The 15,096-nt window shown below is 44.6% G+C and overlaps 1 long non-coding RNA gene across 1 annotated transcript; it reads left to right on the top strand.

Moving 5' to 3' along the window:
• Positions 1 to 986: 986 nt before the first annotated feature.
• Positions 987 to 1,458, top strand: LOC136475941 (uncharacterized). The gene is made up of 3 exons (XR_010763337.1): positions 987 to 1,076; positions 1,160 to 1,252; positions 1,334 to 1,458. It is a non-coding gene; the product is annotated as an uncharacterized lncRNA (long non-coding RNA).
• Positions 1,459 to 15,096: the final 13,638 nt, after the last annotated feature.

The following is a 15,096-nucleotide window of genomic DNA, read 5'->3' as shown; positions in this document are numbered from 1 at the left end:
GGGCACCACTGAGGAGGGCACCACTAGCAAACTGCACAAAGGGTTTAACAAGTATCCAGCTGTTGATAACCTCAAATGGTCAGATGATTGCCCGGATAAATATGAAAAAGGCAAGAACTTCCTACCAAACCGAGTCCTACAGTGCTTGCCACGTGGAATGAGAAAGTTCCACGAATTGGTACTTGCGTGCTCAGATAACAGAACTAGAAATCTTACAAGCATGGATCCCTGCCGGCACATTTGGAGCCCTAGGTGGGCAAATTGCCGTTGAGTTTAAGGATATCCAGGCATGCTTCCACCTCGGACGAATGGAAATGAATCTGATTCACATATGGTGCCTGTAAGTCCTTGCCCTCTCGATATGATATGAATGTAATCTTTTAATTTTGTTGTAACTAATCCGCGCTATGATTTGTAGAATGCAAGCGGACTTTGTGAAAAAGAGGCCAGCTCTGAAACACGGGTATATAGACCCTTCACCTATAGCATCAACAAATTTTAATTACCCTAAAGAGTAGGAAACTAGATTGCAAAGAACTAGGAGCTGGAAAGACACTTAAGAAGAAAGAGGACATCAGGAACAAGAAAATATTGGAAGAGTCCCTCAAGGTTGCGGCATACATTGCCCTATGTTTTAAAAATCTCCAACAACACGATGATATATGGATACCATACCACTTCAAGTAAGTTCGACTGTATACTTAGCTTTGTTCAAATTACTTTGTTCGATGCAAAAGAGCTTATGTGTTCCTTCTATGACTAAATTCATGCAGCTGATCACTGGATTTGCATAGGCGTCTGGCTCTCACATAGCATGGCATGGGTCTTTGATTCAGCGGATTTCCTAGTCGAGACATACAAAGACTTCATAACGATTGTCAAGACGTATACATATTGACAATCCTCATTTTAGCTACTATGTTTGTATACATACTTGTAAGGTTCAATGTGGGATACTAACAAGTTGCATTTGCTAAAACCATTGAAACAGGGCATTCAGGCACTATGTCCAGGAACATAAGGGGAGGCATCATCCAAATAGGAAGGAAAAGTTGTATGTCAAAACTCTATGTGCGGTAAGTGTCATTTACTTTGGTACTCCATATATTACGTGTCTGTCAATAGCATTACTTAACATCTCCATATGCAAAACACACAGTGCCCCAAGCAGAAGCCTGGGAGTCTACATTGTGGATACTACACATGTATTATGATGAGTACCATCGGTGGCTACAACAGAAACCCCAATCTGGTAAGTTTGAACCTCTTCGCTCGTAGTATGAAAAGTTCACATATGTTGTGATATAGTAAACCTAAACTTGTTCTCTTGTAGTTGGAGAAAGATAAAGACACGAGAAGGAACCCATACAAGGATGACGAGCTCTTAGAGATGGTCGGCGACCTTTGCAACTTTATAATGGACCAGATTGTGTATCATAAAGGCACTTACCATCATCTTCTTTCTGACTTAGGTAGTAATCCTCTGTATCAACACCTTCGGGAGACTGATAGGTTAGCCCTAGGTCATTGATGACAATGTGGACTCGTGGTATGATTTGGATCAGACTTTGGAACGGTTTGGACTTTGTTATAATGATGGACTTCATAATGGACTATGTTGTAATGATGGACTTTTATGAATTATGATTTGTGATGATGGTCTTGTGTTTGTGGATGTATATATGTATATTTGTGGCAGTCAGATTTGAATTTGAATTTTTTTTTTGTTGGAAAATCCACTGTAGGGGCGGTTCTTGATTGAACCGCCCTTACAAATACACACAGCAGGGGCGGCTGGTGATACAGCCGCCCTTACAAAAGTCCACTATAGGGGTGGCTGATATTACCAGCCGCCCTTACAGAGGTAACTGTAGGGGCGGCTGAAAACACCAGCCGCCCCTACAGAGGGCACTGCATGGGCGGTTAGAAAACCGCCTCTACAGAGGCACCCTCTGTAGGAACACCCTGGGAAGGGTGACTGGCGCAGCCGCCTCTACAGAGGCTCTAGAGCCGCCCCTACAGTAACATTCTGTAGTAGTGATGGCCTCGTTCGGCTTACCCCATATTCAGCTCGTTCGGCTTGTTTTTTTAGCCGGAACAGTGTTTTTCTCTCACAACAATTCAGCTGGAACAGTGCTTTTTAGCCAGTTTCAGCCAAGATTCAGACCAACGAACGGGACCTATGGAGTTGGAGCACGACAGGAGCAGGCTGTCGAGGTCGACGGGCTCTCCACCAGCAGCAGCACAGCATATCTCCCTGACCAGGGACATGGTCTCGCTGTCCCTGATGGCTGCGAACTGCCTCACCATCTACGAAGTGTTGAGGAGGTCGACCGTGCACATATTGCGCAGCGAGCGCCAGTTGTCGCCATAGGGCGAGAAGGCGAAGTCGCGGTTGCCGTAGCAGATGATCTACGAGACGAGCAAGCTCGGCCGTGACGCCAGGTGGAGGTCCTTCTCCCGAAGCGCCTCCTGCGCCGCAAGTATGCACGTGGGCATATGCGGCAGCCCACACCCCTCCGCTTGGTTTGGTAGGCTCATGCGGTAGCCCGAAGTACATCCTACACTGAGAAGATGCGTTGATCGTGGGCTGGTGTTGATCACACCAGCAACAGTGTAGGATGTAGTAGATATGGAAAACATTTGCATTTTTCTACTTTAGTTGTTGACAAAGAACTGTACATGACATAAGAAACAAGCCTGATGGTGAATGAAATAAAAACATTGCATCTTGTTTCATCTTCAGAACTGTTGTTTTGTTCTATTCTTGTAGTTTATGAGAGCAGGATAGGCATCCTCTGCAGATATATTTTTTTAATTTTAACACTTTTTGTAAGTTAATTCTAAATCAACACTGTTTTTTTTCTTCAAAACTAACACTTTTGGCTGTGCCTATTGCCATGGCGCGGCGAAAATCCTATACCGCGCCATGCATGGTGGCGCGACAGGTGGCTGACATGGCGACGACCGCAAAGGCTGACCAGTGACGTGGTAGGGCCTGCCGCGCCACCGATCTTGGCGCAGCAGTGCCGCACCCTGATCCATGGCACAGCAGAGCCGAATAAAAGCCCCACGGCTAGTCCCGCCTGCCCGAGCAGTAAGGCCACCTGGCCGCCACGCCCGCCGCCCGCCCAGCCCTCCATTGCCGCCTCCCTCCCTCCCTTCCCTTCCATTCCCCGGCCGCCTCCATCCCTCCTCGTCCTCGTTCAAGGTAATGATGCACTTTTTATTTTCGTTTGAATGGTGGATAGGAATATTATGAATGGAAGTTAAGGTTAGGAGGAAAATTATGTTTGGAAACTATGGGCTACGGTTTAAAGGAAGATATTAGTTTGATTTTGTCAATGTTAAGGTTAATTATTTAGTTAGAAGTATGTTTACCATGTATATTTTTGTTGCTATAAGTGTTGATTATATTATTTTAGTTGCAATGCAAATGATTATATTTTACATTAATTTGCGTTGTTTTGATTGATGTTTAATTGGAACCATTTTATTAGATGGAAGACATGTTTCGGGAGCAGTTGTGGTGAAAACGGGGTCGTCCTAGAGAATTGTACCCCGATGAGTTTAGCAAAGATGCCCCTGTTCCTCCTGAACTCCCTGTCCCTAACTGTGACTGTGGTCGTCCGGCCAACGTGTTTCAATCGAGACATCCGGACACAGCGGCTCGTTGCTTCTACACATGCAGTCGTTTTAATGTAAGTAATTGTTTCCGTATATTTTTTCTTCGTTTGTATTACTAGGTTACTAATATTTTGTTGGAATTTTGTTGTGTAGGCCCATAAAAGGTGTTTTTTCTTTCAGTGAATCAACGGTGCAGACAAATTTGGCCCTAGGTATCTCCTTTTCGACGATTGGTTGAGAGGGCGACATCCACGAGAGCATTTCGAGCGGTGGGTTCCATCTCCCCCTAACCCGCCTCCAATGACAGCTAAGGAGAAGCACTTAGTCGTGGTTAGACAACTCGAGGAACCGCCTCTGTGCGATTGCAGAGATCGAGCTGTGATAAACCCTGAGAATACGTTGGAGTTTGTGTGTCCAAACAAGCATAAAGTAAGTGCAAAGTGTATGTGTTGAAATGTTGAGCTATATGTGTTCATGTACTAATGTCACCTTATTTAGGTGTATTCAATAACGAAGTATCGTTTCAAAGAGTGGTTGTATGGTACTAAGAACCAATGGCCAGAAGAACCTCCAAAGGCAAAGCAAAAGAAGAAAGAAAGGTTAATTTACAAAGCACCTCCAGTCAAGTGTGAATGTGGTGTTAAATCCAACTACGGTCTAGTCCATTCGGAGCTTGGAATATGCCATTATTGTGGCCATATGGTTGAATATGATGAGGTTGATTATTTTTGTGGTAACCATGAAATCATATTTTGTTTCTTTTGCTAAGACATATATGATATAATTTTTTGTTTGAACAGAGCACTAGGAAATGCCGGTGAAAATGTTATAATGGTCAAGCTAAGTTCTTGGATGAATTGAAGGGGAGCAAGTAATTGCACGGAAGAGGCGATATGGACCTAACTACGTCAACCTTTTCATTAAACATCACAAAGACAAGATGCGTGAGTTTGCTAGACAGCGCGGTATTTGTAACCAGATCGATGTTGGGCTTGACAAATGGGGATTGAAGAGACGGATGACGTTAGAGGAGGAGAGGGCAAGGAAGGAGGCAAAGGAGGAGACAAGAGTACAGATGCAGGTCTTGAACGAGCATGTTGTTGCATTATGTGTCAGTGAATGCTTGAAAGCATTTTTTTCATTGCCTAATTTTAAATGTAATATAATCGCGTTGCTAACTGATTGCATTTTATAAATGAAGGGATTGGATGCAGCAAGGAATATGCTGCAGAGGTGGCTCGTGCAAGGTATGAGGAAAAGAAGTTAGATTAGCACAGAATGCGAGCTGGTCTTACCGTTGAATCACCAATTGTATTGTCTGCTGAGGGGGACGAGGATGAGGACGACACTGCCAGACTCAGCGAGCTCATCGCTCTAGCTGAGGCGGGCTTGTAGATGGAGTAGGCTGAGGACGATACTAGCAGATTGAGCGAGCTCATTGCTCTAGCAGAGCCGGGCTTGCAGGCGGAAGTGGATGATGACGCGTTTTTCACTTAGGCCTTTTAGCAATAGTATGAAATGTAGCTATATATGACATGATTTGATCATAACCCTTGTAACATATATCGTCTAGGCGGTATAGATGCAGCCCACATCCCTTCACTTGGTATTGCGGGCTCAAAAGCCAAAGCCTATGAGGGCTTATGGAGTTGGAGCACGACAGGAGCAGGCTATCGAGGTCGACGGGCTCTCCGCCAACAGCAGCACATCATATCTCCCTGACCAGGGACATGGTCTCACTGTCCCTGATGGCCGCGAACTGCCTCACCATCTACGAAGCGTTGAGGAGGTCGACCGTGCACATATTGCGCAGCGAGCGCCAGTAGTCGCCGTAGGGCGAGAAGGCGATGTCGCGGTTGCCGTAGCAGATGATCTACGAGACGAGCAAGCTCGGCCGTGACGCCAGGCGGAGGTCTTTCTCCCAAAGCGCCTCCTGCGCCGCAAGTATGCACGCGGGCATATGCGGCAGCCGGCCCACATCCCTCCGCTTGGTTTGGCAGGCTCATGCGGTGGCCCGAAGTACATCCTACACTGAGAAGATGCATTGATCGTGGGCTGGTGTTGATCGCACCAGCAACAGTGTAGGATGTAGTAGATATGGAAAACATTTGCATTTTTCTACTTCAGTTGTTGACAAAGAACTGTACATGACATAAGAAACAAGCCTGACGGTGAATGAAATAAAAACATGTCATCTTGTTTCATCTTCAGAACTGTTGTTTTGTTCTATTCTAGTAGTTTATGAGAGCAGGATAGGCATCCTCTATGTCTGAACAAAGAAACAGACCCATCAAAGCAGGCATACATAACACTTAGCTAAGGACTGAGAGAACTGAGAAAAAAAATATACAGGAAAAAGAATAGCATTACAGCACCAACCAAGGTATTTTAGTAACACATTCCCAATGTGTTAGGATCGATGTGTACCTTTATGTGACCGTAGGATCGGGTAAGCATCCTTGTCTTCTCCGTGGATGCACCTCAGTGGGTAGACGCCGATGCCATCGGTGTAGTAGGCGTCTAGCGCGGTGGAGACGATCACCAGTGGCGCTGTGGAGACCCTGCAGAGGGAGCGACGGCGGTGGTGGGGCACATCCCGTCGCTGGCAGCACGCCTTTAGGATCAGATTAGGGTTTCTCTGTAGGTGGGTGGCGGCTCCGTTCAACCTCATGACTCGAGCCTAGTTCCCCACTCCTCTATATATATGTGATGTGCGACAGGGGCCCACCAACCAGTTAGGGTTGGGCTCCCCCGATCAGGGAGCAGAGGGAAGGGCCTAATAGGCCGTTGGGTCTATTGGTGGAGATCAACTAACATTCTCTCCCTTGATCTCATTCCATCTTTCACTTTCATATCATTTACTTTTGTTCATTCCATTACAGATTAGCTTATAGAGCATGTCTCATCGTCACGGTCCATTGCCGATAGACTTAACAGCTACAACTCACTACTTTGTTCTGAAATAGATACTTATCTTTGGGCCTTCTTTTGTCCAAGAATTTTATAGGCTTTCCCTTAAACCCATGCTAGCTACATGTTCTCTGAACACCATGTCCTCTGAACATGTTTGGTGGTAAGCCTTTTGTAAGCGGATCCGCGAGCATCTTTTCTGTACTTATATGCTCAAGACTCATGACTTGATCCCGGACTTTATCTTTCACAACATAATACTCTATGTCAATGTGTTTAGCAGCACCACTTGACTTATGTTGTGAGCATACTGTACTGCCAGATTATAATCGCAGTATAACTTTAAGTGGTCTATAGATGTCGTCAACCACCTTCAAACTGGGTATGAACTTCTTTAGTCAGTTCACCTGCCCGTTGCCTCATAACACGCTATAAACTGTCATACATTGTGGATGATGTAGTGACAGTTTGCTTTGAGCTTTTCCATAAAATAGCTCCCCTTTGCGAGATGATAGAAAATCCACGTCTGGATATGCATTCACTCTCGCATAATCAGAATCTGAATATCCCACCATGTGGAGTGAATTAGATCTTCTATATGTCATCATGAGGCCTTTCGTTCCTTGCAAATAATGCAAGACTTTCTTTACTAATTTCAGTGTTCTATTCCAGAATTGCTCTGGAATCTGCCAAGTAAAACCCGGTAACAAATGCCAAGTCAGGGCGCGTACATACTTGAGCATGTTGCAAGCTTCCGACAACTGAAGCATATGGAACCACTTTCACTTTATCGATTTAGCTCATATTGGTTCCTGGGGCATTTAAAATCCCCATATCTGTCGCCCTTGACTATAGGAGCAGGTGAGGGACTATATTTGTGCATACTGAATTTCTTTAAGATCTTTTCCATGTATGCCTTTTGTGACAGTCATTATACCCTTTTTCTTCTATCTCGGTGAATCTCGATCCCTAGAACGTACGAGGCTTCGTCAAGATCTTTCATATCAAGTTTTGAGGACAAAACTTCTTTGTCTCCTATAGTAGACTGACATCACTACTAGCAAGTAAGATATCATCTACATATAGGACAAGGAAGATAAACTTCCCATTCTTAAACTTTGCATAGACACAATTGTCCTCTACATTCTCTTTTAAAATCCAAAATTCTTTATTGACTGATCAAACTTCAAGTACCACTGTCTTGAAGCTTGCTTTAATCCATAAATAGATTTCTTTAGGCGGCATCCCATTCGTTCTTTTCCTTCCATGACAAAACCTTTCGGTTGTGCCATGTAAACATTTTCCTCCAAGTCTCCGTTGAGAAATGTCGTCTTTACATCCATCTGATGTAATTCTCAATTGTAATGTGCCACTAATGCTATTATGATTCTGAAGGAAACTTTACATGAGACTGGAGAAAAGGTCTCATTGTAATCAATCCCTTCTCTTTGCATAAAGCCTTTTGCCACAAGTCACGCTTTATATATTTCTATATTCCCTTGAGAGTCAAGTTTTGTTCTATAGACCCATTTACAGCCTACTGTTTTGGCTCCTTTAGGAATTATTTCCAAGTCCCAAACTCTATTGGCATTCATCGATTTCATTTCATCTTCCATGGCCTCAAGCCACTTTGATGAATGATCACTTCTCATGGCTTCTTCAAATGAGATGGGATCATCCTTCATTTGAAATTCCTTAGTGTTATACACTTCATAATCAGCAGAAATAGCTGATTTTCTAACTCTTTGAGACCTTCTAGGGGCCTCCACATTTGGCACATCTACTGTTTGAGGCTGTTGTTGCTCCCCCTCATGTGTGGCAATAGGTTCTATAGGATCCTGAAGAATAGGTTTCTCATTTTCATTCATTGTTGCCACAGGTGGAATAACAACAGGTGCTGACACCATAGTATCTTGCACTGTCGGTGCAGCGACAGCATGTAGTGAGAAAATTGGCTCATGAATCATTGGAGTGGGCGCATACACCCGCTTCACTTCAAGGTCAATTTCTCGAGCTACCATGCTCCCCCTCATCTTTTCATCCTCTAGGAAAACAACGTGTCTCGTTTCCACAAACTTTGTGTGTCTCTCTAGACAGTAGAAATGAAAACCTTTTGACTTTTCTATGTAGCCAAACAAATGACAACTTACTATTTTGGGATATAACTTTCCAATGTTTGGGTTAAACACTTTAGCCTCAACAGGGCTCACCACATTCACGGAAGTGGTTTAGCAAGGGTACTCTTTCTGTCCACAACTCATATGGTGTTTTGGGCACTGACTTTCTTAATACTCTATTGAGAATATGAGTGGCAGTTTTAACGCCTCTATTCACAGGCTCAACTGTAAGGTGGAGTAACTTATCATACTTCCCACCATATCCATTAGGGTACGATTGATTCTTTTAGCTACTCTATTCTGCTAAGGTTCGCCCGGTGTAGAATACTGGGCTACTATGCCATTCTTTTAGGGTATGCCGACTGTAGTACTCCCCCACGGTCAGACCTGACTATCTTAATCTTTAATATCTTAAATTTATCTAATACATCTTTTCTTTCTTTGATTGGATAAATATGGCCATAATGGGAGTAATCATCTGTGAATGTTATGAACGAATCATTACCATCCACACTCTTTACAGGAAACTGACCATAGAGGTTTGTGTGAATAATCTGTAAAATTCCTGCGCTTCACTTTCCTTTTATGCATTCTCTGCATTGTTCTAAATCTGAGAGCTCTAATGGAGGAAGAATATCATTCTTAACTTGTCTTTCTATTCTCCCCCTCGAAATATAGCATAAATGACAGTGCCATAATTTTGACGACGCATCATGAGCTCTCTTATGCCACCATTTCCAGATTAACACTGTGTCACCAGCTACTTCATCAGCTGAGTGGCATATATCTTTGAAGAGCCAGTGAACTGGCTCTTTATATGTCTTTGAAGAGCTAGTGAACTGACTCTTTATTCTATCGAGGTACTCGGTGACCGTGTCACATTCTGGGATTGAGCCCATAATTTCAGGTTCAATCATGTTCTTTATCACAGCCAAATATTTCTTGTTGACAGTGATCCACTTTCTATGCTCAAAAGTCATAGGACATCTTTTAGGATTCAAAATCCCTTTCTTTAGTTGCCCAAGTGGCATCATTCTCTTTTGTCTCCCTCACTGGTGCCACAAACTCAGTGGAACACGGTGAGATGACTACCCAGTCCACCTTAGACAAGATGAAAAATAGGTCAAAACTTTTCTTAACATAAAATAACACCATTTGAATGCCTTGATTCCAACGTTGGTCAAAATCAAAACATACAATTATTTTTATACACTAATTCTACATCATCGTTGGGCAGAAATAGAATTAATGCATAAATCATTAACTTTCACAATTGTTCTTACACACTAATTCTACATCACCGTTGGGCAGAAATAGAATTAATGCATAAATCATTAACTTTGACAACTGTTCTTACACACTAATTCTACATCACCGTTGGGCAGAAGTAGAATTAATGCATAAATCATTAAAATTTACAACTCTTCTTATATACTAATTCTACATCACCGTTGGGCAGAAGTAGAATTAATCATAAATCATTAAAATTATGATATTGTTATTAACAACGTTGGTCAGAAAATAATAACATCATAATCATGTCAAATCTCTTTTTCTCTAATTAAATACCATATTGGTTCAAAATAACTGGAGAATCAATATTTTCTTTAGCAGCGGAAAAAATCTCTTTTTCTCCAATTAAATACCACATTGGTTCAAATTAACTGGAGAATAAACAATTTTTTTAGCAGCGGAAAAACTTTCACTCAATTTCTTGAATTTTATCCATAGGGAAAAATTACTTTTCTATTTTTCTTTTGAGCCAATTTGCATTTTCAATTTTCCAGGAAATAAACGTTTACTGAAAAAGGAAAAGCATGAAAAATTCATTATCTATTTTTCAGAAGCTTTTCTGGTTCGTATCTATTTTCTGGAAAAATAACACGTTGGTGTAATTTTACCAGAAATTTTAAACCATTGGAATTCATTCAAGTCAGCTTTTGAAATTAAATAAAACCTTTCTATATTCTTCTATTCATTTTTGGCCCGGCCTGTAGGAACAGTGCACAGCCTATCAGCTACAGTACGGCCCTGGCCTGCTAAACAGCCTGGCCCAGCTCTGTGCGCGACGCCCGGCCGCACCCAGGCCGCAACCTGGGCCTGGGCCGGCAAAGTGTCGCGCGGTGCGCTCGCCCGCCTGGGCCGCTCACTGGCCCGTGCATCCGGCGCCGTTGGATCTCATCCGACGGCCGTCCGATCGTTTCGGCCGAACAAAAGGTCTTCACCGGCCGCGGTCCCGAACCCTAGTTTCATTTGCTCCTTTCTGATTCTCTCTCTTCTTCGCCGCTCTCTCCTCTCTCTACCTCAGCGCAGCCACAGTGAGACACCGAGAGCGAGCAAAGATGGAGGAGCGACCATGGCGCCGTCGCCGGCCCCCTCGCCGGTGCGCGTGCTCCCCAACGGGTGAGCACAACGCCGTCGAGCGGCCTGGCCGCGGCGCCCCCTTGGCCGAGCCCGGCGAGCCAGCTACCCCTGCTCGGCTTCTTCTCCCGCGCCGGCGAAGTGACAACCCAACGCACGGCGAGGTAGATCCACCCCTTTCCCCTTCGGATTTGTATTGTTCTTCTTCCTTTTCTTTTCGAGTTCATCCGAATGGGAAACTAGGGTTAGGGTTAGGGTTCTGACCCTTCTTTTTCTCTTCTTCTTCCCCAATCGGATCTAGATCTTGTTTGCTTTTCTTTGTTTGACCGATTGGGGTTAGGGTTTGTGTGCCGACCCCTTTTCTTTGTTCTTTTTCTTTTCGCTTGAATTTCCTTTCTTTTCTTTTTGGATTTGATTCCGATTGGGATGAGGGGTTTAGGGTTCCGAATCTCTTCCCTTCCCCTTCTTCCCCCTTCCCCTTCTTCTTTTGGGATTAACCCGATTTGGGATGGGGTTACAAATTAGGGTTAGGGTTTCGGTTGAACCTTTTCTTTCCAAATCTCTTCCCTTCCCCTTCTTTATTCAGATCCGTAAGGAACTCCTTTCTTTTCTTAGATCCGAATTGGATCTGTTCTGTTCTTGGGTTAGGGTTCGGCTTCATGAGCCGAGGGCCCTATCTCTTCTCTGATCCGAATGGATCTTGTTTTCTTGCCGCGCACCGGCGAAGACGTCGGTGCGGCATGACCGGCAGTTAGTGACTTCCGCCACCCTCGGTCTCTTTTCAGTTTCTTTTACCCGGTTAGGATTAGGGTTACACAGAGGCAACCTAGCTCTGATACCATTGTTAGGATCGATGTGTACCTTTATGTGACCATAGGATCGGGTAAGCATCCTCGTCTTCTCCGTGGATGCACCTCAGCGGGTAGACGCCAATGCCGTCAGTGTAGAAGGCGTCCAGCGCGGTGGAGACGATCACCAGTGGCGCTGTGGGGACCCTACAGAGGGAGCGACGGCGGTGGTGGGGCACATCCCGTCGCTGGCAGCACGTCTTTAGGATCGGATTGGGGTTTCTCTATAGGTGGGTGGCGGCTCCGTTCAACCTCGTGACCCGAGCCCAGTTCCCCACTCCTCTATATATATGTGTTGTGAGACAGGGGCCCACCAACCAGTTAGAGTTGGGCTTCCCAGATCAGGGAGCAGAGGCAAGGGCCCAATAGGCCATGGTGGAGATCAACTGACACAACAAACTACGTGGCCATGTAGCTTTTTTGTCAGTAAGGGGGGCAACCAAGCAGCTAGAAGCAGGCCACCAAAAATTTCCCAAGTCTCATGCGCCTTCATCTTAACCTTGCTGGTTTCCAGTGGTGACCGCGGTGTCTTGGTCATCAATATATGTTGGGTAGAGATAGACCTACCAGATCAGAAACATATTGGAAACTCCTGGTTTGCTTTCCATCACCATAAACCGTCAAGGGCTCCTTCCTCAGTGCCTGCAACCATAATCGCGCGTACTTAATTTCAGTGATACAAGACCAATGGTCATATCTTTTGGGTTCTGTAGCTAGAATAAACAGCAGTGCGCATATTTACCTGAGCAACAAAGTTACTGACAACACGGCCATCATCAATGCACATGCGAGGGCCATCCACTGAAAGAAGGAAGAAGAAATCAGGAGCCAAAACTGTTCTTCCTAAGTCATGCCACCGGATCAGCATAACCGCACCGGATCAGCATAACAATGCATCTCGAGATTATAAAGCCATCCACTTGCCCCCTCCATTGTGCCTGAAAATAGTAAATTTTAGATTCATATGCACAGTGAGTAAAATGGTTTACCAATATACCAAAAAATAAAAAAAAATCAAGCACCTACCCAGCAATATATATATACATATGAGGACTGATAAAATGGTTTGAGTATACCCACCGTTAATCACCAATTTAGGATGTCTTTATAAACAATATTCTTGGTGCTCTTCCATGTAGAATCCAATTTCTCTTTTGGTTTAGCCAAGGTCTCGTTTCTGGGTCCAGACATATATTATTATTATAGTATAGATAGAGATTAAATAAAGTTTTTTTTACACAATAAACTCATCGTTACCTGGGTGATCTTTTCCGTTACCTGGTGGAGTAGCACGATGGTGTCAGCGCCGGGGTTATGGCCGGCCGCCCGGCCAGCAGTAGCGGCGGCTGCAGGGTTTCCTCACGCTAGTGTCCTACGATCCACGCGGCAGTTCACCACGTCCGGCGGAGAAACAACAAGAGGCGGTTGTTCATAGCAGGAGGCGAGGGATCCATGGTGTCCTCAACGCGTCCATTGGCGGTGGCGGTGTGGGAAGCGTTGCCGTCGAGATCGAGCGTGGAGCGTTGCCATCGGGAGGAGGCGACCGCCGCTCTCGTCCTGTTCTGGGAGGAGACGGCCGGCGGCGGGATAGCTGTTCGCGTCCTCCCTAGCGTCGGTCCTTTTTTTTTATTCCTGATCGAAGTATTCGAACCCTGACCGGCGATGCTGCGAGGGCGGAAGCGCGGGGTGAGGGGCTGAGTTTGAAGCCTTGCATCAAACATTCATCAGCAGCCATCGGATCGGGTTCGGTGGTTTTGTAGCCTTTTATTTTAATGGAGACAATTTCCTACGTGTATTTTTCTGGGTGCACAATGATTGTAGATTCTCAGCGAGAGACATTTTCCTAAATGTATTTAGGACAGTTTTGATTGGTCCATTATAATAGAGATAGACTAATAGATACCTTGTGTAACTCTCTTTCTCCAAAACCGGCCATGTGTTCAATGAATGTTGGCACCACCTTCACGGCTCCACGTCCGATCGGCAGCAGGCCAATAGCCCACTAACGAACAGACTGGCAATGTGATGTGCATATATAGGAGTGGCCGGACGACGAGGTCCGGCGCAGAAGTCCAACACGAAGCTGATACTTATTTGAAGTTGGACGTGACAGCCCCTCCACAGATGACATCGACGTTTAGAACTTCACACAAATGACATCAACCTTTTAGATTTTCAAAACTTAACTTGGCTACCATATTATTTATCTCATTGTAATATTATAGGCACTAGCTAGTATTTAGGTCGTTAGATATATTAAGTGATATTCATCATCAATCAATCGTTTAAATCGAAAGCTAATACGGATCTATTAGATTTACAAACGCGATATGCGTGCGTAGGTTTATCTCCAGAGCTAATATTCCTATTGGATATACGAAAGTGATATGCGTAGCTTTCTCAAAACTCATCACTTAGGTTTAGATTTTTTTTTTTGAAAAAAATGTTCCAACCTCTTCGAACGCACACAATCAATTTGTTGATTATAATCGAATGGATAAGAGAATAGCAAATTGTAGGGAAAATAAAAAACAAATTCTATTATTGTTTGTCCATTCATTCTTGGCGAAAATATCCACAACAACCTCAAATGGCCGGGCAACCCACATATATATAGCCCACCAAGCCAAACTAGTCGTTGCCTAAAAGCTGCACTTTCTGCATTGCACCGGACATACATCTCACCGGATGCCCCTAACAGTCGACTTCCAATGTCTCTGAAACTATTTGTTGGCACTGTTCACCATCCGGTGCACAAGTCCGGTGACCACCAGACAACAACGGTGTGTGCAACTTCTTCAACCGCGCGCCAACAACCTCTTTGGAACTCCTATCTAGTGGGACCTCTGGTGGTCTCACCGAATAGTAGCTCCGGTGGCCAGATTTGAACTTCCTGCGCTCTATTACTTTTGCACTGGACCTCTCCTGTGATGCACGCCCGGTGCACACCGGAAGCCACTGTGTGTGCTTCTAAATACTGCCACCAGCCGCCACTACCCGAGAACTCCGGTGTGCACTTTGGTGCCACACAGGACATCTCCGGTGAGTGCAGAAATTAAACGACACTTCACTCCACGTCTCAAACCCTTTTCCAAATGTGCTAACTCCCCAAGTCTTCCACCAACTTGTACATGTGAGTTGGCCTTTCACAAACATTTCTCAAAGATTTTCAGTTGCTCTTTTCCACGCCACTCGGTCTAAATGTAATGCGAGTTAGATCTCACCTAGTGGCA

This window comes from Miscanthus floridulus, chromosome 8 (genome assembly GCF_019320115.1).
Source record: "Miscanthus floridulus cultivar M001 chromosome 8, ASM1932011v1, whole genome shotgun sequence".
NCBI lineage: Eukaryota > Viridiplantae > Streptophyta > Magnoliopsida > Poales > Poaceae > Miscanthus > Miscanthus floridulus.
The sequence above is the reverse complement of the archived record's forward strand: the minus strand, read 5'-3'. Positions and strand labels throughout refer to the sequence as shown.